The 27,420-nt window shown below is 43.4% G+C and overlaps 1 long non-coding RNA gene across 1 annotated transcript in view; it reads right to left on the reverse strand.

Annotated features, from left to right (window-relative positions):
- LOC115267949 (uncharacterized) overlaps nucleotides 1-27,420 on the reverse strand; it is a 407,801-nt gene that overhangs the window by 110,970 nt on the left and 269,411 nt on the right. The window lies entirely within an intron of this gene.

The raw sequence follows: 27,420 nt of genomic DNA on the forward strand, positions 1-27,420 counted from the left end.
GGTGCTCGAACGTCTCCGATACAATGACTATATCGTCAAGGTATACGAAGACGTTCGGCTCCAGCTCTCCGTGTCCAAGCACTCTATCCATCAACCGCGCTAGGGTAGCAGGGCTGTTCACGAGGCCGAAAGGAAGCCTCGTGAACTGAAACATTCCTTTTCCCTGAACGCTAAAAGCGGTGAATTTTCGGGAGCTGGGCTCCAGAGGGATCTGGAGAAACGCCTCGGACAGATCAATCGTGCTCAGGTATTTGGCCTGGGGCAGCTGACCTAGGATCCGTCCTGGGTGAGATAAGGGATAGGCATTCCGCACCGTTCTTTCATTATTTTTCGAGCATCCAAGCATAGACGAACTTTTCCTGATGGTTTTATCACGGGTACTACATTGGAGCTCCACTCCGAATGTGCTCGTTCGATAATGCCTAGAGATAACATACGCTCTAACTCAGCTCCAACCCGTTCTTGAATTTTGGGGGAAAGGGTGTAAGGGTATTGTCTCACAGGAGGTTTTCCTCGCCACTCCTCGGCTAATTCAATTCGATGCTGACACAGAGGGGTCATGGTTAATTTGTCTGATGAGGCTCTTGGAAACCGCCCCTTAACTTCCTCGAGCTGTATTTGCTGTAAAGCCGAAAAAGCTACGGGTTCCACTCTGCTTTTTAGAGAAGTTTCCTCACCTGCCATGGCACAATCGTGGACTGTCGGCCAGATTTTGAATTTTTGCCAAAAATCCATGCCGAGGATACAGTCGGCCGACAAATTTTTAACTACTAAGGTTTGAATAATTTTAATGCATCCAGCAAAATTGAAAGGAATAGATAATTGCCCTAGAATGTCTAACTCTGTGCCATTGGCTGAGCGTACAACCGTAGGACGGTCTAAGGCCCTTAGTTTTGAACGATTTAGTCTATTGAAAATCTTTTCGCTGACAAGGGTAAGCTGGCTACCCGAATCTAGCAGCCCCCTAGAGGGAATACCGTATATTTTTATTTTGGCGTAGGGACGGTTGTCTTGTTTATTGGCCAAAGAAATATTGAGTACTTGGGAGATTTCTGATTCGTACAACTCTTCCTGTACCGGTTCCCAAAATTGTCCCAGCGTGACATCTAGTGGTACTGGATTTACGCGGCTTGGTCCGACGATCGTCGGTTTTCGATCGTCTGCAAGCCGCAATAGGGACAGTTGTGTGCCTCGAACCCTTTGAAGCCACACATTAAACAGAGGGAACCTCTGTACGACCTGCACTGGTCTAAGGAGTGATTAGTCTGCCGGCAGTATAGACATTCATAACTGCGGGGGGGTCGGTGAGCTTCAATCAACATTTCCAATGTCCTTGTCGGTTTGGAGGGGCCCTCCTTCGGATCTGGTTGGTTTGAAGGTTTTGGTTGGACATGTCCGGTTGGCTTCTTAGTTTCCCCTTCTCCCTTCTTCATCAGATCTCTCTCTTTTGGCTTCGTAGGGTGGAAGCTCTGTTGTGGGGCTTTCGGCGGCGGGCGACCGTTCGAGGGCCTGAAATCACCTCTCCCTGGTCCCGGCTTAGTTTCCACCACGGCGTTAGTGCTTTTCTCCGTCCCGAATACTTTGGCATAAAGGGAAAAGTTTGAGGCATCAATGACATGCCCTGCCTCCAACAGTTCCGCGAGACTGAATATGGGCTTCCATAGAAGCGTTTGTTTTTGTAATCCAGACGCATATTGCGTTTGAGAACATCGAGTTGCTCGGTGTCACTCATCGGTACGATCATGGATCGGAACATCCTTTCCATATCGTAATAGTATTCCTGAAAAGCTTCGTTTCTTTGCTGACGCCTTTGGTAGATTCTTGTTCGTACCAAAGAATCCAGCTCAGGGTGCGCAAAGGTTCGACGAAGTTCGGCTACTAAATGTCTCCAGGTGACTAGCCGTCCGGACGACCGCATGGTCAATGGTCATGTACCAATTTAGCGCTGGACCGGTAAAAAGGTGAAACGCAGAGTCGAACAATTCTGCCTCAGAGGTACGTTCCGCTAGGGCTAGTTGAGAAACCAATACCAGGAACTCGTTCAATTTGAGCCCTTGATCCGTGCCCGCATATTTATCTAATTTCCATTTGGCCACTGGTAACGAATTGTGACCGTAATGGTTTCTCACATTGTCCACAGGCAACGAGTATTGCTGTGGCGGATGCATTCCAGCTGTCCCTGGTATGTGACCAGCTGGGCCCATCTGTGGATATTCGTACCCTCGACCGATCACAGAGTGTGAAACGGGGGCCTGAACCGAGACGAAGGGCACATTATATTGGGTTGATGGCATCCAGTTACTATAATTTGCGCCACTGTCGGTAGGAACAGCCGACGCAACTGTAGTCGCCTGAAACATTTGATTGCCCTCTGGTGCTGAAAAGAACAGTGACGGTCTCTGTTCTCGTGGCACATAGGAGGCCGAACGCTCCGAGGATGCAACTCTAGGAACTGAACTACATGAAGTAGCGGTTGTGTCAAAACCTATTCTTGGAAATGTAGCTAAATTCGGAACGGCTGAAGGGAAGGCTAGGGAGCCGTATCCCGAGCTGACTTCGATAGCCCTTGAAGGCTTGGGAACAGTACCCGTATAGGTCGTAGTACTACCCATTATTGTAAGATTAGCCCTAGTCGTGACTGGCAAGGTCTGACTCCGTTCTATATTATCCGTTGGCTTAGTGTGAGCATCCCTAAATTCCCGAAGCAGGCAGAGTTCTTGTTCTAATTGCGTTAAAGCTCTTCTGACTGCCCTTTCACCCGTATTCCCTGGATTCTCCGAGTCTAACAACCCCAATCTAAATAAGGCATTTATTACCACACTGTCATCCTCAGTGGTCCTAGTCGACGCTGAAGTCTGAGTTACTGTGGGGACGGTCGATGGTACCGTCACATTTCCAGTCAATGGTTCTCCTTCGGTGAAGAGATTGTTCAAATCACCATCTTCCACACCTTCGGTAGACATCGAACGTTTACCGTAGAAAAACCGTCTCGCCAAGACCGCTTCCTGTAGCCTACCAACTTCGACACTGTCCTCTGAACCCACATGCTCCTGTAATAAGCTCAGGCGGTTGCCTACGTGCAGCAGTCTGGATTGACATCTCGGTGGCACTCCTTTGGAAGAAATCCTGATAGTTTCCTCAATTTCGTTAAACTTTGCTACGCAGATTTGAAATTCCAATTCCGGGTGTTGTTTGATAGTCCTAACCGGGATCTCACTAGTTTTCTCGACCTTCAGTGTCTCTCTCAGAGCTCTTCGCTTTCTTGAAATGGACTCCTTATTATTGAAAACTATATCCCTAATCACTAGTTCATAGTCTACTTCATCCTCGTTTATGTGATCAACTCTAAGGTCGTACTAGTGCTGCTTTAACTTCTCCATTACCAAATCTATCACGCCAGCAGCCATTTTAGATTTTTAGTAAAGAGAAATGCTATAAAGTATCAACTAATTTAACGAATTTAAACTTAATAGAACCAACTAATCTAATTATTTTTTTTCCAATTCAATTCAATTCATTTAAATGTAACTTTCAATTCACTTATTCCTATCTGTACAAAAACTTATTTACAAAATCCACTTTTTTAATCATCAATTCACTTTATGCTGATATAGAAATCCAGATATCTTTATCGTAGTATTTTACTGAATATCTGCTTAGAAAGGATCCAACGGAGTTTTATGTTGCCTCAATGAACACCACGCTTACGTAACACCACGATACATTTCACCATAGAGAGATGGATAGTGGGTCTCCCGGAGCAAGTAGGCAAAAAAAAAATTCTGAAAAGATTTATTTTTGTTTTAGTTGGATCGCCAATTGTAAGAATCGACTAGCTCAGGGCTCCAACCTCAGGGTCGCCACCTACTTGCTACGAGTGGACCCTAACTACACCAAACGACAGGGAAACAATGGCAGACCAACACACGACATCCAAACCTCTTTTAGTTAATAACTGGCACAAACACAAGTTTAGCTTATACATGTATTTATTGAAACAAGAAGGGGGGAAGGGATATCGTTGCGGCCGATCTGCTGCTGGTGGGGCCCATGGTGGTGCATGCTGGCGGGCGAGAGAGAGGTCGATGTTTCAGGCAGAGTGGCTTGGTGGCACGGGATCCTGGCTCCGTAGTGCGGGAATCTTGTTTCTTGCCGCTGCGAGGCTTGTTTGGTGGTCCTGGAAGGTTTCGCTTGGAGGCGCGGGGAGCTGAACGGTGGGCTCAGACGAAATCATGAACGGGAGGTCGCCGGATACAACTGGAAGTCCTTGGCTACCCTTGGCTTTGATTCGACGTTCCCGGGCTCCCTGACGGCGCAGAGGCACATAGGATTTTGGTATATAGCGAGCTAGACCCTCACCACAATAACTTCGGCCAGTGCTGCTCGTGGCGTGTGTGCTGGCAATGGCGTAACGCGCAGGGACCACCAGCCCGGAACTCGCCGAATCGTTGGTTCTGCTGTCCGGCTCTGGTCCGACACGTGGATGGTTCTGGATGCGGATAGCGTGGCTGCAAAGGGGTCTCTCCGACGTTCCACTCGGCCGCTCACGGCGACGTGACACATAGGATATTGGTGTCTAGCGGACTAGACCCTCACCGCAAAAACTTTGGTCACTTCTGCCCGTGGCGTGTGGTGTGGCACTGGCGTAACGCTCTACAATCACTGGCAAGGGACTCGCCGGACCCCACTACGATCCAATCCGTGGCCCTCGGGGTTGACAACGATCTTGGCCACAACCAGGGGGATTTTCGCTTCTGTCCGGGAGGCCACTTCCGCTTTAGACCGACAATAGATCTGCTTCTTTCCCCGACACGTGGGGTTCGACGAACGTACTGCTCCGCTTGAGGGAATACCGCTTAGCCGGTGGTCGTCTAACAGCTCTCCAATTTTCCGGCCGGGTTGGCAGGGTCCTTCTCGCACTACACAGTCCACGACAAATCTCTATTTTTCGAATAAAATTCACTTTTCTTCTCGGGGCCGTATCTTTTGCTTACTGGCCTTTTTGCGTCCGTTCGGTAGCATGGATCACACTATTCTCCTCCACTTTTCCATTCCATCCTCTATTCCCTACCTCTCTCGCTCTCGCCTTTTCGCTCTCTTTCTCTCTCGTCCTTTTTCCGGTGCACCACTGATGACAACCATGACGACTCATAATTAATGTAACGCCGAGGGGTTAGTATTTTATGGTTTCATTATTTATGTACACGGAAAGTATTTACTGTTGAATTTTATAGAATTAATATTTTATGTTCAATTTTACAATTGTTTTTGTGTGCCATGGAAAACTACTCCTATTTATTTAAATTTAATCCAAAAGCTACTATTAAGGTTTTTAATGACTGATGTCAAGAAGATCTATCCCTAGCCTCGCAAAATAAAACCCTAGACACCCTGCATGGACATTTGTTCCCAAGCATTTGGTAACAAGTTCTGGCAGACATTCTCCTAGAAGAAATTTCAGGAGGAATTATTTGAGGAATTTCTGGAGGAATACATGAGGCTGCCTGGAAAACTTGCTGGAGAAATGTCTGAAGGAACTTCTTGAGGAATTTCTGGAGAAATATCTGGAGGAATTTCTGAAGAGATGCATTATTGAATCCCTGGAGGAATTTCTAAATAAATTTCTGAAAAAAATCATGGAGAAATTCCTAGGGGATTCCGTGGAGGATTCACTGAAGGATTTTCTCGCGAATTTCTTCGAAGAACTCCTGCAGGAAAACCTGGAAGAGTTCCGGGAGTAATTCCTTTTGGATTTTTTGGAGGAATCCGTGGAGGAATTTTGGGAAGAAATCCCTGGAGGCATCTCGGAGGATTTTTGGAGGAATGTCTGAAGGAACTACTCGATCAATTTCTAAAGGAATACCTGGAGGAATTTTTCGAGGAATTTCTGACGAAAATCTTTAAAGAATTCGTGGAGGAATTCTTGGAAAAATTGCTAAAAAAAATCCTGGAGATTTTGCCTGGAGAATCCGTTGAAGATTTCCTGGACAAATTCGTCGCGGAATTCCTCTTGGAAGAGTTATGGGAGACATTCCCGAGGAGTTCTGGCAGAAATTCCTAGAGGAGTTCTTCCTCGACAAATTTCTGAAAGAATGCCTAGAGGAATTTCTGGAGGAATTGTTGAGGAATTTCTGAATAAATTCATGGATGAATCCCTGAAGGGATTTCTGAAGAAATTTCTTGAGAATTTCCTTGAGGAATCCTTTGAGAAATTTCTCGAGGAGTTGCTGGAAGAGCACCGTGAGAAATTCCTTTATGATTTTATGGAGGAAACCGTGGGGGAATTCCTAGAAAAGTTCTGGGAGAAATTTGGGAAGATTATGTTGAAATATTTGGGCCAGCCTAATGTATGTTGCGATGTTTATCATCAATTGCCCTGCGCCGACCCTGCTAAATGTATGTATGTTGATTGTTATTGTTTGTACATATATTGCTGTTGTTAAATAAACCGACCGCCGCGACGAGCAAACGTATCTTGCTTTGTGCTCCGTGTTCTCCGCAGTACGCGACCCGAAACTTCCCCGGTTAGTTGTCGGTTCCCCTGGGTAGCTTTGTGGACAGTGTTGGCCTAAGTAATAAATCCAACAGATTAAGGATTATGTGAAAAATTCCGTGCAGGAATTCCTGGAAGAATCCCTGGATATATTCCTTGAGAAATTTCGGATGGAATCCATGGAAGAATTCCTGAAGAAATTCCTGGAAAAAATCCTGCAGAAATTACTGGAGGGAATCCGTGGAGGAATTCCTCGCGGAATTTCTGCAAGAGTTCCGGGAGACATTTCTTTAGGATTCTCTGGAGAAATTCTGGCAGAAATTCCTAGAGAATTTTCTGGAGAAATCCCTGAGGGGCTGTTCATAAACCACGTAGACCTTTTGGGTGGGAGGAGGATCTAGCCAAAGTCTACGCTCCATACAAATTTTAAAATTTTTGTATGGACAAAAGTCTACGAGGGGGGAGGGGGGGGGTCTGAGATGGTCAAATTTTGGTCTACGTGGTTTATGAACAGCCCCTGAATGAATTACTGGAGAAATTTCTGGAAGATTGCTAGAGGAATTCCTGGCGTTCTTCCTCGGGAAATTTCTGGATAAGTAGGGGGTTCTCTTGAGTAATTCGTGTAGAGGTAATTCTGGAGGAATTCCTGGAGGAATTCCTAGAGTAATTTCTGGAGAAATATATATGGCTTCCTGGGGGAATTCCTGAAGGAATTCAAGCATGAATGTTTGGAGAAATCTCTGTATATTGCAGCAAGGATTCCGATCGAAATTTTCTATCTAGGAATTCTGACTCAATCTATGGAGTCTTCTCCAATTCTAGCACCACTGATTGTCCAAGACCAAATTCTTTCACAACGACATTATTTTTTTCTATAATTGATAATTTTCTCGATATTTTACATTGTATTTGATACATTGATAAAATTTTATATGAGTCGAGATAATGACTTCATATTAAAGTTTCCCATTGCCTTGAAATTATCACCATCCGAAGCCTTCTCCAGAATTCCAATATGAAGTACTTAGCGATGTTTAGCACCACATCATGTTGAAACCACTTCTTGGGAATTCATATTGCGTGTAACACCATAGTTCTATTTTGCACCATGATCATACACATATATTGCACCATCATTGTAGTGCCCCCCCCCCCCTAAGCAAGAACCCTGTGCACGCTAGTGGTTCTAGTATGATTTTGGACTTCTAAATTTATGCTTTCATTACTTTAAAAGACCTTTAAAAATTGCTTTGACATGCATGCACACAGCAGAAACACGGTTTGGAGAACAAATTGAGATTTGAATTAAAAGAAATCCACGTGCACTGGTGGAAATCGAACCCACAACTGCTAATTCACTAGACGATCACTTCCGTCCTCCAAGCTACGGAACCACTTGCCTTCTCCTTCCCCCGAAGGCATAGTACTCGATTCCACTAATGCACATGGTTTGTTTCTTTTCACAATCCAAATCTCCAAGATTTGGATCAAAGAAATTCAAATTGCAAATAATGTGCTAATCAATAATTTAATATCATAAAATGCATGGGATAAAAAGGCAAATTTGAAGTTGACATTCAAGTTACAATAAGCTGTAATTTCTTATAGGGTACACCAAATTTTGGCTGCTAGTTCCTGAACAAGTTGGCTATAATTGGTACATTTTTGGGCATGTTTGGTCAACTTAACTCGAAGTTAGAGCGCTTCTAGCAAAGTGTTGCTAAAAAAGTTCCAGTTATTTAGTTAACTAGGTATTCAATCTCTACTCTATTCTCTTAAAGTTCAATCATTAAACCAATTAATTTTAAACAATTGTTATCACCAACCATAATAAATATATAAACAGTAGGTTAGGTATGTTATCGCGTTTACTAAGCGTTTTACGGTTATACTTTCACTACTGCTGGTCAAACAGGAGTCGCGTGATTTGTTATCACGACGCTGAGAATGGCGCGCACCAAACCGCGCGCCAACGCAACGCAATCGGAAAGTCGGGGGCTCGTTCTTCGAGAATTCCCACAATACCTCACGTTATTTGCTTCAAGTGCCCTGATTATGACGTGTGCCACAGCCAAGACAGGAGCCGGTACCTACTGTCCTAGTCGGCGACCAACGTCATATTTGTATTCTGATAAGCGCCTCAGCTGATAGAGAGCATGACTCCGGGGAAGCCGCTTTTTATTTATCCAGGGCGGTGTCCGTGTGGTGTTAACAGCTGCTCTGCAACAAGTGAGTGTGTTTTGAGCGTGTTGTACACAATCCAAGTATGAAACATTGAAACGTTGAACTCAAATGGCCAGTACGTATCTAGCATGACGTAATGAACTTATTTTTAATTCGCGAATAGAGATAGAGCCTTAGTCCTTTGTGGTATATGTTCGCTAATGATAACGCAGGGGTAACCAGACCTCCAAGGCGCCCATATCTATGAACACTGTTTGTAAGTTTGGGCTTTAACGAGGAAATCTAGTTCGCGAGAACAGGTCTTGCTCCTGGGCATTTGAAGCAGGGCTAAGGGGGTTTCCAGAAAGTTTCCAGAGAGCCAAAATTGGTGGTTCCAAGGGGCTTCAGGGACGTTTTCAGGGGATTTCAGGAGCCTTCTAAGGGTGCTCTATCAAGACTTGATGGCGATTTAATGGCATTTCAATAACATTAAGGGGGTTTCAGGGACCGTTGGAGGGCCTTTAGGGGATGTTCAAACCACGTAGATTTTTTGAGGAAAGGATCTCGCTCCAACGTCGTCGGCCGGCGTCATCACAGGCTGCTTCAAACCGACCAAGCGGCGAAGCGTGTGAGAAACGGCCCATTGATACAACGAGCTGCGCTGCCTATTGTACGATAGTTTCGTCAGCCTAACCGCACGTTGGGCTCCCTGTAGCATGCAGCGTAGCGCGTTCATTCTATTATTTACTATCTGTCTTGTGTCATTATCCATACTATCAGTCACCTATAAAAGGTGACTGAGCAAACTGTATCGTGTTAGTGTGTATCACCACTGAGTAGGAGCACTGCCTCTCAGTGGTGGGAATGAATTGTAGTCCATCGTAGTCGAGTAGTACGAAAAAAAAACCAGCCGAGCGAGCTTCAGCGCAGCGTGCCGACTACCTGCAATTGAAAACGGTCGTTTTCGGGCGGGAGTATGTTGGCGCAACACACGAACGGCGTGGTCTAGGCGCCCTCAGTAGCATCAGCAGCGCAGCGCTACATTCAATTAAGATAGTTTTGTTTGCCCTTTATTTTACTGCTAGCAGCAAGCAGCCCAGCGCCTATTGTAACATTCGCACTGGGCTGCGTGGTGCTAGCCCGTCAGCGCATCGCACATTGTGGCGATGCGCATTCAAAGATTGTCCGTACTATCGCTGCCGCTTATAAAAGCGGCAGCGTGATAATTGTAATGTTAGTTGTAAGAATCGAACCACCACAGAGCAGGAGCACTGCCTCTCTGTGGTGCGCCAATAAATCGTAGTAGAAGTAGTTCGTCGTCTTTCTACTATCCCCGGGAGAAAGATAGACACAACGTGGGGCCTGATCAACCGCTGGACGAAACATTGGTGCCGTGACCAGGATGAAGGACACCCCGGAGGACCATCGGACGGACTACGAATTGCCTACGCCACCCGACAACTCACCATGGGCCGAACCGTTGCCCACCGGATCGAAGCATCCACTCCTTGGACCGCAGCGTCCACTGTTGGACCCCTGCGTCCCCCGTCGGATCCCTGCATCCACTCGTGTCGGACCGTAGCGTCCCCCTGTAGGACCCCAGCGTCCCCTTGCCGGATCATTGCCATCCACCGTCGGACCCCGAGTGTCCACCTGCAGGCCGCGAGCGCATCATCGCCCTGCCGAATCTTCCATTATCGGACCACTGCCGTCCACCCGTCGGACTTCGAGAGTCCTCCTGCAGGCCGCGAGCGCATCATCGCCCTGCCGAACATCCACCGTCGTACCACGAGCGTCCACCCATTGGGACCCCAGCGTCCACTGCAGGCCGCGAGCGTATCATCGCCGCCTGTCGAATCTGCCACCGTCGGACCCCCAGTGTCCACTTGCAGTGCTGAAGAGTCACCCTGTCGAATCCATCCAAGGGACCCCAGCGTCCAACTGCAGGGCCGAAGCGTCGACCTGTCGAATCGAATTGTCCATTCACTGGACCACCACATCCCTCCGTCAAACAAGCCACCGCAAATATCATCAATCAACTCAGCCGACGTCGTCACAAACCCACCAGTGCGAAGTGAATTAATCCAATCCCATCGAGTGCAAACGTTCCAGCTGATTATCGAACCAACCGAAATAGGCGAACGAAAACGAGAGGCGAAAAAACTACCTGGCCGACTGCGCACATCGTCATTGAAGAGCGAATCATCCTCGATCACAGCCGGACCTACATCGGACAGCGAGCCAGAGCAGCGAGCGCATCATCGCAGTTTGATCGCAACCCGATCGCATCCAGCCGAACCAGCCCATCCTACAGCGCCAGATGAAGCATCGTCATCAGCCTGCCCGGCGCAAATGATAATTTGAAAACGTGCGTTTTCGGGCGGGAGTATGTTGGCGCATTACACGAACGGCGTCATCTAGGCGCCCTAAGCAGCATCAGCGGCGCAGCGGCGTGCATTCAATTTGTCGTTTTGTCACCTCATTATTCTGCTGCTAGCAGCAAGCAGCCCAACGGCATTATCATTGCCGTTCTGGGCTGCGTGTTGCTAGCCTTTAGCGCATCGCACTTTTGTGCACATGTTATCTTTTGTCCGTACTATCGCTGCCGCCTATAAAAGCGGCAGCTCATCCTCTATGTAATTAGTTGTAAGCAATAGAACCACCACAGAGCAGGAGCACTGCCTCTCTGTGGTGCGCCAATAAACTGTAGTAAAAAGTAGTACGCCTTCGCCTTATCCTCCGGGAGAAAAGACACAACGTGGGGCCTGATCAACCGCTGGACGAAACATTGGTGCCGTGACCAGGATGGCACTTGGAGTGGACCCCCGGACAACGAGAAGAAGCAACCGCTATTCGCCGTCGGACTGTTCGATCGAATCGAGTCATCGGACAACAATCAAGCACACTCAACCACTTCCACGATTGGATTGTCAAGCGTCTCAGTCGAACCAGCGCTTCCCAGCCGGATCCGAGTATCCCAGTCGGACAGCCTGCCGTTCCAGCCGGACCACGAAATCCTGTCATCGTGTCAAGCCACAGCGCATCAATGGGACCCCAGCGTCCACTGCAGGGCGCGCGAACCAACGCCTTGTCGAATCGTACACCCGTCGGACCCCGAGTGTCCACCTGCAGGCCGCGAGCGCATCATCGCCCTGCCGAATCGTCCACCCGCAAGGCCGAAGCGTCGACTTGCCGGATCGTCAACCCACCGGACCCCTGCGTCCATCCGAAGGATCCAAGCATCCACCCGTCGGACCCCCTGCGTCCACCGTTGGGCCGAAGCGCCATTCATTTAGGACCGAAGCGTCATCACGGGCCGCAGCGCCATCCCATGCGGACCCGATCGTCAACTGCTGGTAAGGGGGGATCTGACCTGCCACTCTGCGCAGCCAGGTCAAGCTTTCGTCGAAGCTAAGATCTCCCAGAACCCAGCCCAGGAAAGTGTCGAAAATTGCCCGGATTTCTGACTCAGCACTCGGCGTAGTCTAGTCACGTTGTCGTCAACAAGAAACTCCTGTCAGCCAGACACCAGTAGGAACGAAAATGCCACAAAATTCATCATCCAAATCCAAATAAATCAACCGGACCATATCATCAACAAACTACCTAGACCGAGCTCGTCGTCGAGGAGCGAACCTGCGAACCATCCTCGACACGCTATTTTTTTCTCGCTCATCGGCTGTGTTGACAACGCACAGAGCGCTGCAACACATGCACAAATGACCGAATGTGTTTAAAATGTGTGCGCGCCACACACATTCCATATGTTCCCGGCCTCATACTCATTTTTGTGCGGCTTAGTGGAAACGGAACAGTCAAACGTCTCCCGAGCCGCGACCAAACAGTTGGCTACTTGGTAAGATGGAGTTGATTTTCGGGATTTTTCCCAGCAAATAGCTGGAAAGCAGGTGGGAATGGAAATGTTTTTGTCGCATTTCCATCTGTTTCAGCTGTTCGATCGAAAAAAATCTCTGAAAATCATGAAAATGAGATGATTTTTTGAATTGCCCAAAAACAAAAACAAAAATGGAATCGGATTCCATATTCCAGCCGTTCCAAAAATGTGTGTTTTCCGCACATGGGAAGGCTTCATGCACCCGAACACAGGAATGAGTACGACCCATGCAACACATGAAATGTGCGGCATGTAAAGAGGGTCGATTTGAGAGCGACCAACACAGCCGCTGTGTCGGTGTGAGTTAGCGTGCAGCGAGCGCATCATCGCAACCCGAATCACGATCACCCGAATAGCCTAGCAGCCCGATCGTACCTACCTAACTGCAGCGCCAGATCAACCGTCGTCGTCGTAGTCAACCTGCCCGGCGCAAAAGTGAATTGGAAAACGGTCGTTTTCGGGCGGGAGTATGTTGGATCTCGCATCGTACTCGGCGTCGTCTTTGGCTGTTACACACGCGAGCAGCGCTATAAGCAGAGCAGCAGCAACAGCCCATTCAACTATTGGTGATTTGATGTTGCATGAAGAAGAAGAAGAAGAATGATGGTGTTTTAAAAAAATCCTATCCCTATAACACCGGGGAAGTTTTTAAAATGCCTCTATAAAATCTAAAACAAAATCTAATTAAAAACGGTTTGATGTACGGTGTCAGACTTTGAACGAACTACAAATTAAGTACCTTATCAAGAAAAAATGGTAAATTTAAATTTATACGTTCAATGTGTAGTCCGTCCAAAGTCTAACACCGTACATCAAACCGTTTTTAATAAGATTTTGTTTTAGATTTTATAGAGGCAACTTAAAAACTTCCCCTGTGTTGTAGGGATAGGATTTTTTCAAAACACCATCGTTCTTCTTCTTCTTCTTCATGCAACAACAAATCACCAATTGTGAATTGTCTTCTTTTCATTGCTAAGCAGTAAATGCCCAGAGCAACGGTAGGCATGGTAAAGCGTGCTACCGTGCGCTCTGTTGCTTTATACTTATCCGTATTGCTTCCCCTATAAAAGGGAAGCCCTAAATGTATTGAATGTTAGTGTGCTATATCATATCACCGCCGTGTGGAGCACTGCCACACGGTGGCGCGAATAAACGTAATTAAAGTCGATTGCGCGTGTTTCTTTCTCGTCGTCTGGAGTCTCGTCGGTTTAATATAAAAGTACACAGCGTAGGGCCGTAAAGACATCCTGGCCGAAACAGGGGGGTCTGGCCAAAGTCTAAGCTCTATACAATTTTTTAAATTTTTATATGGACAAAAATCGACGAGGGGCGAGGGGAGGTGTCATGTGATTAAATTTTGTTCTACGTGATTTATGTACGACCCCTTACCGGCAATTCAAGGTATCTCAGGAGCCTTTGCAGGGCGTTGCAAGGGGTTTGAGGGGCGTTTCAAGGTATTTCAGAGTCATTTCAGAGTACTTTCAGAGTCATTTAAGAGAGTTTCAGGATGATTTAGGATCATTTTAAGGGCCGTTCTATAGGATTTAGGGGTGTTTTTCGTATCATTTCTGGGACGTTTCCAGAGGGTTTCAGGTGAGTTTCAGGGGATTTATGGGCCCAATTAAAGGCGTCCAAAGGGGTTTCAGCGCCATTTCAAATTGATGACGATGATTTCAAGGGCGTTTCGATGGGATTAAGGAAATTTCAAGGGCGTATCGAGGAATTTTAGGTCAGGGTAATATCAGGGGGTTTCAAGAACACCTTTTAGTCAAAGGGTATTTCGGGGGCGTTTTAAAAGATATTATTATGGGGTCTCTAAAAATTTTTTGGAACTTTTTTAAATGCCTCCAAGAGCCCCCTGAAACCCCCACGGACCCCATGTAACTCACCTGAGACTTTTCCGTAACGCTTCTAAATCTTGCCGAAAATGATATGAAACTTCTTAAAATGCCTACAAAACCCTCATTAAGAGGAAACAAACCGTCACCGTTCAGCAAAAACTCAAAAGCAGTTTTCTCGCTGAAATCTCAACCATCATTTAGAAAGAACTTATCACTGCACTCTGGCCACCATCTGGATAACAGTGAAATAATTTTCAATGACGGTCTTGTGACTTAGAGGAAGACAACTGCTTTTGATTTATTGATGATTGCTGATGACTGAATGATGGTTCTTTGAGCCTTAAATCCCCTCGGACCCCATGTAACGCACCTGGGAACCTCCGAACCCCCCGAAAACTCCTCCGTAATGCTTCCGTAATAACGCCAGAAAATCCATTTCCAAAGAAATCCAGAGGAATTCTCTTGATTATTTCTCTTGTTTAAGTAAACGTTACATATTTTATATTTTAAAACAAGTACTGGTCCTCTAACTATGTGTTAAGCTACTTGAAAAAGTATTGCAAAATTTTAAAATATGTTTAAATAGCCTTTCACTGTTTTTTTTTAATCTTGTTAATCTGAGGTAACATTGAGCATCCCAGTAATCAATGTTCGTTTATTTTGAAAATATTCTTATTTACTATATTCGGGGTCCCTGATTTTGAATATGTAGTCCACATTCCTACAAATAAGAGTACCGTAATCCGGGGTAACATTGATCAGAATTCTCTATTTTTCTTGAATAATTCTCTTGTTAAGGCAAACATTCAATGTTTTATATTTTTAAAACAAGTACTGGCCCTCTGAGTTGTTGTTAAGCTACTCGAAAAACTATTGTGAAACTTTAAAGCATGTTTATTTTACGGCTGGTCGAGTCCGTATGAAGTTGATCATCAATACTAACTTCTTTTCTCGATCAGCCTAGATAGCTGTGTAGTGTCGGTAGCGATTGTCTCAATTGGCTAAGAATAACACTACGGACCGCCTGTTCCGGTGGTAAGAATCCACCAACAGGTAACCCCTAATTCATGGTGTGATGCGGCTTTATGCTTAGCGTGCCTAGGAATGAATGGCTAAAGGGGTCTAATAAAAACCTAACCGCTAACGGAGCCTGTGGAGTACCAGGGTGCCCTCCACAGTATGTAGCCCTTACTGCGCTAACCAGAGCAATGGTGCAGTGGACCTTGTGTTTCTCCGAGACAATCAGCTGCCCTTCTTTAGTCTCACTTGAGGCTAAATAAGGGCGGGATTATGAAGATGTTGTTAATTAGTTTAAATTTTCACCTATATGGTTTCGCATTATGCGATTTACACAGTGTATTCTGTGTATCCTCGCCTTTGGCGTTTTCCAATCGATACCGATTTGGTTTTATTGTTGCTGTTCTTTTTTGTGCTGTGATTGTTAAGAGTTTAATCTTGCCTAGTTTGGGTAGTGGCTACGGTTAGGATAGTTCAGATCAATCTTCAGCACAAGAGAACAGCAACGATCAATCTTTGTAGACTTATGCAAAATGGTACAGCCCAAGTGGCCATGGTACAAGAACCTTACTTTCGTAAGGGAAATTTCTATCTAGGAAACCTTGTGAACCCGGTGTTTGCCACTTTCAGTAAACATGAAATGGCAAACTCGCGTCTCATGCCTCGAGCCTGTGTGCTTGTCAACAACGCAATAGTTGCTACACTCATCTCTGAACTAACCACCAGAGACGTATGTGCTATCACAATTGATGTATTCTTACTCACTTGGTAGACACTGCACCGTTTTTCAGGCCGAAATCTTTGCTCTTATATGCGGAGTGCAATCAGCACTTCAGCAGCACGTAATGGGCAAAGTAATATACTTCTGTTCAGATAGCCAGGCTGCTTTTAAAGCACTTGCTTCGGCCAACTCCAGGTCGAAGATAGTTATCGCTTGTCGAACTCAAATCGAGGAGCTGAATTCAGCAAACGCTGTTCACCTTCTATGGGTACCTGATCATTCTTCCATCGCTGGAAATGAATTTGCTGATGAGTTAGCTCGCTCTGGAGCATCACATGACTTCATTGGCCCTGAGCCAGCTATTCCGATATCGAAGTGTTGGATTAAGCTTCAGATTCACACCTGGGCTGTCACTCAACACATACAATATTGGAATAGTTTGGAGTCATGTCGTCAAACCAAATTGTATAGTGCTGAGCCATCTCTACGGGTGGCGAAGTATCTAACTAATCTGTCTAAGCAGAATTGCAGCATGCTGGTCAAAGCATTGACTGGCCACTGCCGACTCAGCTATCACATGGCGAATATTCAGCAAGCTGATTCATTTGCCTGCGATAGCTGTGAATCCGATTATGGAACTTCGTATCATTTGATATGTAACTGTCCAGTTTTCGCGCAACTGCGTTTCCGAGTATTCGGTAAACACTTATTAAGTGAAACTGACTTCAGAAACCTGAATCTTCAGGATATTCTGTTGTTCTTAACCCGCTGTGGTAAGGAGCTATAGGCTCTCTTTCGCTTTATGCGTTATTACAGTGCCCTTTTCAGGGCGCTGTTTGAACCCATTGTGGTACGCTCGTGCGTTAGTACCCTCTTCCAGGGTATTTTTCCTATTTCCCTACCTGTCCCTATCCCCATCCAAATCCTTTTTCCTTCCTTTTCCCTCAGGTAGATAATGAAATAGGCTGTTATTTTTGGCAATGGCACAAATGTCCCAAATGGAGGATAACGTGCCTCTGGAGCCGGCCTTCTGATACCTGATACAGTAATCCGGGGTAACATTGATCAGAATTCTCTATTTTTCTTGAATAATTCTCTTGTTAAGGCAAACGTTCAATGTTTTATATTTTTAAAACGAGTACTGGCCCTCTGAGTTGTTGTTAAGCTACTCGAAAAACTATTGTGAAACTTTAAAGCATGTTTAAATAAGCTTTTTAATCTAATTCTTGATTTTGATAATTTGGGGTGAGATTGATCACCTAATTGAACAATGTTCGTTTGTGTAGAAGATACCCTTACTTACTGAATTTTTGGTCTCTGATTTCAAAAATGTAGTCCAAATTCTTACAAGTTATATACTTTTTGAGTTATTTTAAGATTAAAATCCTTCAAACCTAAACTAACGCCTAAAGGTAAGCAATGGCTTAAGAAATTTATAGCCTTCTTAAAATAAATCGTATATTTTATTGAGAAAGATCATTTTCATACAAGCTTCATTTATTAAATCCAACTCTAGGATATTATATTGAAGATATACAGTGATTTCTAACCTCATATCGTGTCTAGTATCCTTACTAAGCATGAATGTTTGACAATGTATCTCATTGCATTACGAAACACAGTTAAGGAAAAATCGACTTTTGACTTGACTTTAAATTCTCTTTATTCAGTAAATTGTGTTCTATACATTTGATTTTTACATTTTGATTGGTTCTGCCCTTTTGGGCATTCCAGCTCTAGTATGTTTTTTGTGTTGTGTTTACAATGTTGTGTTTGGTGATCATAGGATTGTTTTACATTTTGGCCTCATTAGCTTTTGTTTTGATTTTTGAATTAATTAATTTGATAACCTACCTAACTAAACCTAAAACGGCCAGCTGTGGTGGGCTGGCGATTGAACTGACCAGATCCACTCTAAAAGGCATTTTCTATGGCGAAAAGGCCCAGAGCGTAGATCTGGTCAGTTCGGGTCTTACACTCACGAAGTCGAGCGAAGAGTTTTTCGTAGATGGGCACTAGTTGTGCAGCTGAATAGAGCGGGGCAGCTTCCTCAGGACGCCCTGTCTCGCTCTCAGGTTGCCGCTGGAGCCCAGGAGGAGGTGGCGGCGGCCAACGGTTTGTTGCCATTGGTGGAGCTTGATAGCTGATCGTTGTTGCTTGTGCAGATTTCGGTTGGGAAGATAATTCCGGCCAGTTTTGATCGTTGAGTGCCGGGGGACCTCTGCGGTTCGGCTGGTTCCTGATGCTTGCTTTTTTGCGGATTTGTATGAACTCCGCACGTTTTGGGCAGTCCTTCGCCGTGGACTGATGCTTGTCGCCGCAGTTGGCACACTTGGGTTCGACCTTGTATTGGACGGGATCCACTTTTTCCATCGCAACGTGAACGCATTTGTCAGTGCTGTGATTTTCGCCGCATACGGTACAACGTGGGGCCAGGTGGCAGTTCCGGGTTCCATGACCAAACTGCTGACAATTTAGGCACTGTGTCACATCTCGGTGCTTTGGTTTGTACCTTTCCCATTCAATGGAGGTACTATTGACTACGGTGATAGTCTTCAGGTCCCTCATGGTGATGGACCCACGTTCGATGTGTACCAGGTAAAGCTGGTCGCGGTACTTCCTCGTCTTGTCCATCCGGGTTATTTTGAAAATGTTGGTGGGCTTCAATCCGCAGTCCACCAGGTCATTCTCCAGTTGCTGTAGGTCCATGTCTTCGAGCCCGCGCAACAGAACCTTGAGTGGCTTGTCGCTGGGAATATCATGGGTGTAGTATTCAATCTTCTCCTTTTTCAGGAAATCCAAAACTCGGTAGTACTGGGGCTTCGACACCACCATGATTTTGACTCCATCCGTGCAAAGCCGAAGGATGCACTTGAGAGAGCCATCAGCGATGCGCTCTCGGAACATGGAGCGCAGTTTTTCAGGGTTCCCCTTTGCGAAAATCGGAGGGCATTTCTCCTTCCGCTCGGGATTGGTTGCATTTTGCTTCGCACTTTTCCGCTGCTGCTGTTGGGTAGCAGGTGTGTTCCCTTCGTCGCTGTCTTTCAGTGAGTGGAAGACGTTCCGTTCAAGAAGTTTCTTCTCTCGTTCTTGCTGCTGTTGGTTGATCGGCAAGCCGCCGATTGCCTCGTCCATTTTTTCCGCTTCGTCCAGTAGGCCAGATGAATGCTTTTCCCGCTTTTCTCGAAGGAAAAATCGAGTTATTTCAATGTTTATGAAATTAAATTTTCTTTAATTACAAGTCATCAAATACCTGAATAATAGCAGATTACAAAATAAAATTCGAGAGCAGAAACTGAATCAATGACAAACAGGGTGCACAATGTTCATAGTCATTGACTGAAAACAGCACGAATTTGAATGATTCTGCACTGAATATTCAAAACAAAGAAACTCATTTTCGCTCTCCCTCTTCACACAGTCAGTCAATTCGTAGTCATTGAATATGAAGCCGATCGAGAAACATCTTCATAATTACCTACGTTTATGGCTACGATTCCTTCCAAAAACGCTACACAACAATCAAATGGGAAAAGATCTGCGTAAAGCATCGTTAAATGTAATCGAAACGTTGATATTTTATCAGCAATTTAACACTTTGTAAGATGTTTACAAATATTCATTGACTTTCATTCAGTTGACAAACGAGTATCGAGCATCTGAATGTGAATATGAAGGCAAGTGAATGAAAATTGCCACAAGGTGAACTTCAGCTCGCCTGCTCGAAAATTTTGCGCCCTGCATGAGGCCGATAAAGCCGATCAATGTTACCCCGCTGATCAATGATACCCCGTTTTACGATACATTGTGAGTATATGAGTATATATATTTTGGATTAAAATCCTGGAAACCGCGATAATGCCTGAAGGTGGGCAATGGCTTATGAAATTAAAAACCTATTTTTATAAATCGTATTGTTGTGGCGGTTTGCAATACGTTTTGGTGAAGCTGGGAACACTGCTGAGCAATGGGAAAGAAGTCGAAATAGTTTGGCTAGGAACTTAGTGATTAACCCTCCAAGTGTGTTAGGATAGGCGCAACATGCTGGCGCAGTGCAATTCTAGCGTGTATGGCTGGGTCATATTCGTTGGAAGTTAGGTAGAGTTGAACTCTCGGGTGGCGTCGAACCTTCAGGTACGAGTTTTGGAGAGAGGTAGATTTGTTGGCGTAGTTATGTTGGCCATGGTTGACTAGCTCCAACAATATTGACCCGAACATATTACCAGGGTTAAGAAAGATACCATGGCATTCATAAAGCAAGATCTCACGGTGAACTTTATTATGTTTCTATGTTGTATCAGTTGTTTTTTTCTTTGTTATTATCAAAGTGTTCTCAAGAGTTTACAACAACTTTCACATTGATATAATCTGATGATTCCTCGGAATCTGTAAATTAAAACAAGTATTAATGCATTAATAAATACGCACTAAAATATCAAATTATTTATTTTTTTTTTTTCTTTATTAAAGTGGCTTTCCGTCCGAGGCGAGCTCACCACTACTTACATTTCACTTGGAAAATGAATAAATACTCAAAAATTTCGTGTCGCGGGCCACACAAAATGTCTTCGCGGGCCGCGGGTTGGACAGTGCCGCTTTAAGAGTTCATCTACAGATTTGCTCAAGAATCCATCCATGGATTCCTCCAAGAATGCCCCTTGAAGATCCTGCAAAGGAATTCATTCAGAATTTCGTCCTGCAATTCTGTCAGGAATATATATTGAGATTTTTTTTTCTCCAAGAAATCTTCCACGTAGTTATTAATGGATTTCTTCAGGAACTCCTCCAGAGATTCCTCTGGGATTTCAGGGATGTTTGAGGAGAGTTCCTTTTGATAGTTCTTCAGGATTTCTTCCAAAAATTTGTCAATCCCACTGGATTGTCGAAAGGGATTCCTCCATCTATTGTTTTTGGGCTTATCCTAGGATTCCAAAGATTTTTTCGGAAATTCCTCCAGCAGTTTCTTCAGGAGTTTACTCAGGGATTCTATCAGAAATTCATAAAATACCTCCTCCAGGAATTTTTCAAACATTTCTCCAGGAAATCCTTCACGAATTCATCCAGGAAAAAAACATTTTTTGGGAATGCACCAGGAATTTCTTCCTAATTTCATCTAGACATTTCTTTTTGAATGTATTCCAGTAATTCCCTCAGGTGAATTCAACGATTTTTTCCAAGGATTCTATTATTTGAAATTTCTCCGGAAATACCTCCAGGAAATTCTTAAAGAATTTCTCCAAGGATTACCTTCAGGAATGCTTAGAGGGATACCTCGAGAGTTTTCTCCCGTGATAGTTTCAATGCTTTTACGAGAATACTTTCTAGAATTCTTCCAAGGATCCTTCCGGGAATACACCAATTGGCATTTCTATAGGATTATTCTCTGAGATGAGTATATACAGCTTATGAGTATATAAAACTATCTTTGGGGAAATTCCGGCAAGGATGCACTTGGAACAATACCATTGGAGGTTCGTTAGGAATACAGATTCAGGACATTCCAAGAAAACTTAAAAGCATGGACAAATTGGATGAAAGAACTTCAATTTATCATGGAAAAAAAAATCTCAGAACGCGTTTCCATCATGTTGGAGAAAATGTTGAAGGAAATTATGTAGACAATCCTCGGTTAGTCCTTAAAGAGTTCATTGTTTCCAAAACAGTTACGATAGTTTTGTAGATATTACCAAAAAAAATATGAGTTCCAGCAGAAATAACGCACGAGTAAATAAATATTCTTGGCTCTCCAGAAATTGGACAGCACTACCAGCACCACGCTGATTAATGTAGAACAGGCGAGCTTTTTTCAACGTGTCGTACAAAATACAACAGCGTGATCACTTAGGGTCAAAAAAAATGCTTTTAAAATATAATGCCATTTTATTCATGTTCATCGTGTTGCGTTTAGTTATAAAAGCTAGAAGGAATAAATTTGCTAAAGATACTCGCCCACCAACCCGCCCCCACCCCGAAAAGCTGGCTACGCCCTTGATTCGACATGCGTATTGCCAGCAACCCTAGCAATCCACTGAAACCGATACAGTACGTACAGTGCACAGTGGTCCACGAACCAGATTTACGAGGAAAGATGCATTCAACGCCTTCAAATGAGTTTTTAGGCAAATATGGTCTTCTACGAAGTTGTCCCTAATAATAAGGCCCTCTTTAAAATGTGCCTGAAAATTAGGGTGGTCCATATTTTCAAAGAAATCGGTAACCAAACTTTTTTATTTGCATCAATAACTGTATACATTCTTTGGGAAAGTTGTAGATCTATTAATTAGCAAGTTTGCCGAAGACACTTTTTATCTAGCTTTAAAATTGACCGATCTAGAGGTATTTTTCTGAATAAGCTTAGGGTGGTTCAAGAAAATCGGTTTTCTGGCGTTTACTTTTTCAGTTTCGATTTTTCATCAAAGTCGCCCTAGAAACACTTGTAGAGCATTTGAAGACGCCTCGTTTCGTGCGGTGAGATGATCGTTATCTCTTTTGGTTCAAAAGTTATAGGTATTTTTCTTAAAAAATCATAGTTTTTTAAAAAGATGTTATGACGGGTTGGGGCAAACATAAAAAATATTTTTTGCCCGCAATCAAAAGAAGAAATGTTGTTATAAAACATATAAAAAAATAGAGGGGTGTTATTTTTGTAACTCAAGTGAAAAATACTTGAAAAGTGCCTATTTTTTCTAGAAAATCATCAATATCTTTTGAACGGAATGACGTAGCAACATTTTCAGCGCACGAAAATGCGCGTTTTTGCAAGCTCTAAAAGTGGTTCTTAGAAGACTTTGACGAGAAATTTGAAACAAAAAAGATAAAGCATTAAAACGATTTGTTCTAGCGTCACCCTATGAAAACTATGGGAAAATGATCCGAATTTGGTCAAAACAGTTTAAACCCTTTATCTTTTTTGTTTCAATTTACTAATCAAAGTTGTCTAAGGAACAGTTCTAGAGCTTTAAAAAACGCACATTTACGTGTGCTGAGAGTGTTGCTACGTCATTCCGTTCAAAAGATATTGCTGATTTTCTAGAAAAAATAGGCACTTGTCAAGTATTTTTCACTAAAGTTGCAAAAATAACACCCCTCTAATTTTTTTTAAATGTTTTATAACAGCATTTCTTCTTTTGAATGCGGGCAAAAAATATTTTTTATGTTTGCCTCAACCCGTCATAATACCTTTTTAAAAAAAACTATGACTTTTTAAAAGAAAAATGTCTATAACTTTTGAACCAAAAGAGATAACGTTCATCTCAGCGCACGAAACGAGGCGTCTTCAAATGCTCTACAAGTGTTTCTTGGGCGACTTTGATGAAAAATCGAAACTGAAAAAGTTAACGCCTGAGAACCACCCTAAGCTTATTCAGAAAAGTACCTCTAGACCGGTCAATTTTAAAGCTACATAAAAGTGTCTTCAGCAAACTTGCTCAAAATTGATAGATCTACAACTTTCCCGAAGAATGTATACAGTTATTCATGCAAATGAAAAAGTTTGGTTACCAATTTCTTTGAAAATATGGACCACCCTAATTTTCATGTATATTGAAAAGAGGGCCTTATTTTTAGGAACAACTTTGTAAAAGACCATATTTGTCAAAAAAATCATTTGAAGGCGCTGCATGCATCTTTCCTCGTAAATCTGGTTCGTGGACCATTGTGCAGTGTACACAAACTCGCCAGCAGTTTTCTCCACTACCCCCGTCATATACCTCTCCTCGCATCATCGTACTGCTTACACTCAGTGAAGTAAACTACCGAAAATCACCAAAATACCTTATGAAATTTAGCCATAACTGTAGAGTATGGATGCCATAAGAATACCTTATGGAATAGGGTGGCCCACACTTATATGAAAAACAAAAATTTCAAAAAATGCCAAGTCTTACCTCCAAAATCAGTTGTTTTGGACTCCCAGAAGCTACGTTCAAAATTTGAGCAAAATCGGTTGAGCCTAAGGGGGCGCTCAAAACGCTTGAAGTTTGTATGGGAAAACATGGCCAAATGTATGCAGAAATTTTAAGTTTTCGAATTATGCCGCTAGGTGGCGCTGTAAGCGTTCAACAATCAAACCCTTTGGTATTATTGTAGGTGACTATATGCCAGAGAACCTTGTCGAAGACCGCGAAGTGATCCGACGGCTGTGAAAAAAGTTATACCCTAGACAAAGTGAGGCAAAGTATTGAGGCTTCATTATTGATATTATTCCTTTACATGTATTGGAAAAATAACAATAAAGTTTATCCTCACTTTTCCTAGGGTATAACTTTTTTCACAGACGTTCGATCACTTTGCGGTCTTGGACAAAGTTGTTTGGCATATAGTCACCTACAATAATACCAAAGGGTTCGATTATTGAACGCTTACAGCGCCACCTAGCGGCATAATTCGAAAACTTAAAATTTCTGCATACATTTGGCCATGTTTTCCCATACAAACTTCAAGCGTTTTGAGCGCCCCCTTGGGCTCAACCGATTTTGCTCAAATTTTGAACGTAGCTTCTGGGAGTCCAAAACAACAGATTGAGGAGGTAAGACTTGGCATTTTTCGAAATTTTTGTTTTTCATATAAGTGTGGGCCACCTTATTATGGAAATTGAACATGCCTTTTATGACCTAATTACATGAGATAAACTTATGAAAAGAGCAGAAAATCGTAAAATGATGCAGACTGGAATCGATCCATGAACGTCGAGATCACTGAGCTCGTGCCCAACCCACGCGGCTATCGACGCTTGAGAATATCGTGTTGCTAAATGTGTATAAAAGCCAAACTGTGAGTCGATTCTGCGTCATAAATCGACCTTATGAAATTCATTCTAGTCGTTACGATTTGTTTAAAGACCATTTCATGAGTTAGACCTTATGATAATCGAGTGTATATGCCATTACCTGTCATTTTATTTACCTTGGTCGCGTCTGCGCTATTCGTGCATAGAGCTGGAAATGCTCTATAAGGTTTATTTCTGGGATTCATTTTAAAACTTTATATTCCTGGATTTTCTTTCAGCAAACGATTTTCTTCTTAGCTACGTTTTACTCTTTATATTTGAATTTCTCTTCTAGGTTCTATACAAGTATTTGCCTTGTGTTACCTAAACATCTGCTCATCACTGGTATCTTCTTTGGAATAAACTTTTTTATTTATAAAATTTATAAACCGTAACTACTCCTGCCGATCCTGTCTGTCTTGCTTCACCTTTGATCTACTTTGGCTTCTTCTTTGGCCTTTTGACTATAACACATCATATTTCAGTGTTTCGCTTTTTGTTCTATGTACTCTTTCTTCCCAATAGATCACACCGATCACACCACTGAAAGCCAAGTAGTGCCCACCCTAATAAAAAAAAATATGATACAACGTGCATAACAACCCTTACGGGCTATCATCTTCATGATACAGGGAATACTACAATCATTCACCCTATCAGCAGTGTATAATACATTTTTATTAGGGCAATTGGCACAAACGCCGATAACTACGGTTTGCTTTGACAAATCCAGTTCAAACTTTTGCCAAAAAGCATACAAATATGCAGAATTTTGCATTCCCCCTTCGATTTACATGGTACTGTGGTCCTACCGCTTTAGCATATGTTTATTTGGTTTGTAAATTCGGCATAGGGTAGGTAATCAAAATTTGAACCAAATTGCGGCTTTCTGAAGCAGTGCAAATTTTAAGTGATTTTTTCTCCCACATGGAAATAATTTACTGTGGAGTTTGGGATTTCTCTGGGAAGGAATCACCCCTCACGTGCAGCATACACAACTTACCCAGGCTGACGTTGGTTCGCAAGTGGCAAGAGTGAACGCGGTTGGGTGACGCCTGAAGTTGTTGCTGCGCAAGCGGGGATGCTAACATTGTCTGCTTGACAGTTCGCATCACATTCAAATGCGCTATATCGCCTGCTGTGATCATTCTCTTTATCACAGCTTTATTCAGTACATCTTATATCTCACATTTACTACGGCAAAATCGAATGTACATGAAAGCCACGGGTATAAGCTTTCTGTTAAATGGTAAAAAGTCTGTATTTGCACCGAATTTCATTGAAATATTTGATTTTTCATCAACAATGATTTTAATCTTAATTTGAACCATCGTAATCATAATTTGAACCAATTTTAATCTTAATTTGAACTACTGGCGGCAGCAGCTCGAGCAACTCACAAAACAGCCAACTCCATGCTAAACAATGAAAAATCACATGAATCTGCTAATTCTCATACCTATTTTTCATTAGGCAGTGGAATCTCAACTCAGAATGTTCGAAATTCTTTGGGAATTTGGAAACTAAATTTGGATTTTTTCATCCCCCAAGAGTAAACAAAGCAACCACTAGCGCAATCTACAGGCCAACACTAGAAGCTCACCCCGTTTACTAGTTCAAATTTAGATTACAAATGGTTCAACTTAAGATAACATTCTCCAAGTAAAAATCACTTAAATTTGATAATTTTATGACAAATAATGCGGAATATTATTCGGTTGGACGATTCTACGATAAATAAGCTTTCATTTGACTTGTTTACATATTGCGTGTGAAACAATGCATGAGCTGTACGAGTGCACCGAAAATGTGCTTTCTCTTGGGGGAAATGGGTGAAATCACAGTGATTTTTCAATTGCCTGTTTTCCATGACAAAAACGCTTTTTTCAATGCTTTTAAAGCCCATGTTATCAGGTTATATTACGGAAAGCTGTTTAACATCTTTTTCGGGACAATATTTGCCTGAATAGTACGTCGTTTTAATGAATTTTGAATTGGTTCAAATTAAGATTACAATTTGACTAGTTCAAAGCTTGATTTCTTACCCTATTGGCAGTTCCTTTCCATAAATTTGAACCTACTTCGTCTCAGCCATGGTTTCCCGAACTGTGGGTCGCGACCCCTAGGGGGGTCGCCGGCCTTTATCCAGGGGGTCGCGAGGGACATTCTACAGTCGAACCTCCATGAGTCGATGTTCCTTGACTCGATATCGACTCATGGAGGTAAATTTTTCCATACTGAAAAATAATTTCTGGGGTACTATGATGGTCCCCTCAAAAATCTTCCCAAAGGATTTTTGTTCCACTACTCGATATTTCCTTGAGTCGATGGTCCCTTCAATATCGACTCATGGAGGTTTTACTGTAATATTTTTCAGTAACAGACAATATATGAGAGAATTTTTATGGGGGTCGCGAAAAGTACGTCTGCTGGCCAAAGGGGGTGGCGCACCTGAAAGTTTGGGAACCTATGGTCTAAGCTACTATATACAGTACATATCTACAGAATCTCAAAATTAGCCGC

Source organism: Aedes albopictus, chromosome 3 (assembly GCF_035046485.1).
Source record: "Aedes albopictus strain Foshan chromosome 3, AalbF5, whole genome shotgun sequence".
Classification (NCBI taxonomy): domain Eukaryota; kingdom Metazoa; phylum Arthropoda; class Insecta; order Diptera; family Culicidae; genus Aedes; species Aedes albopictus.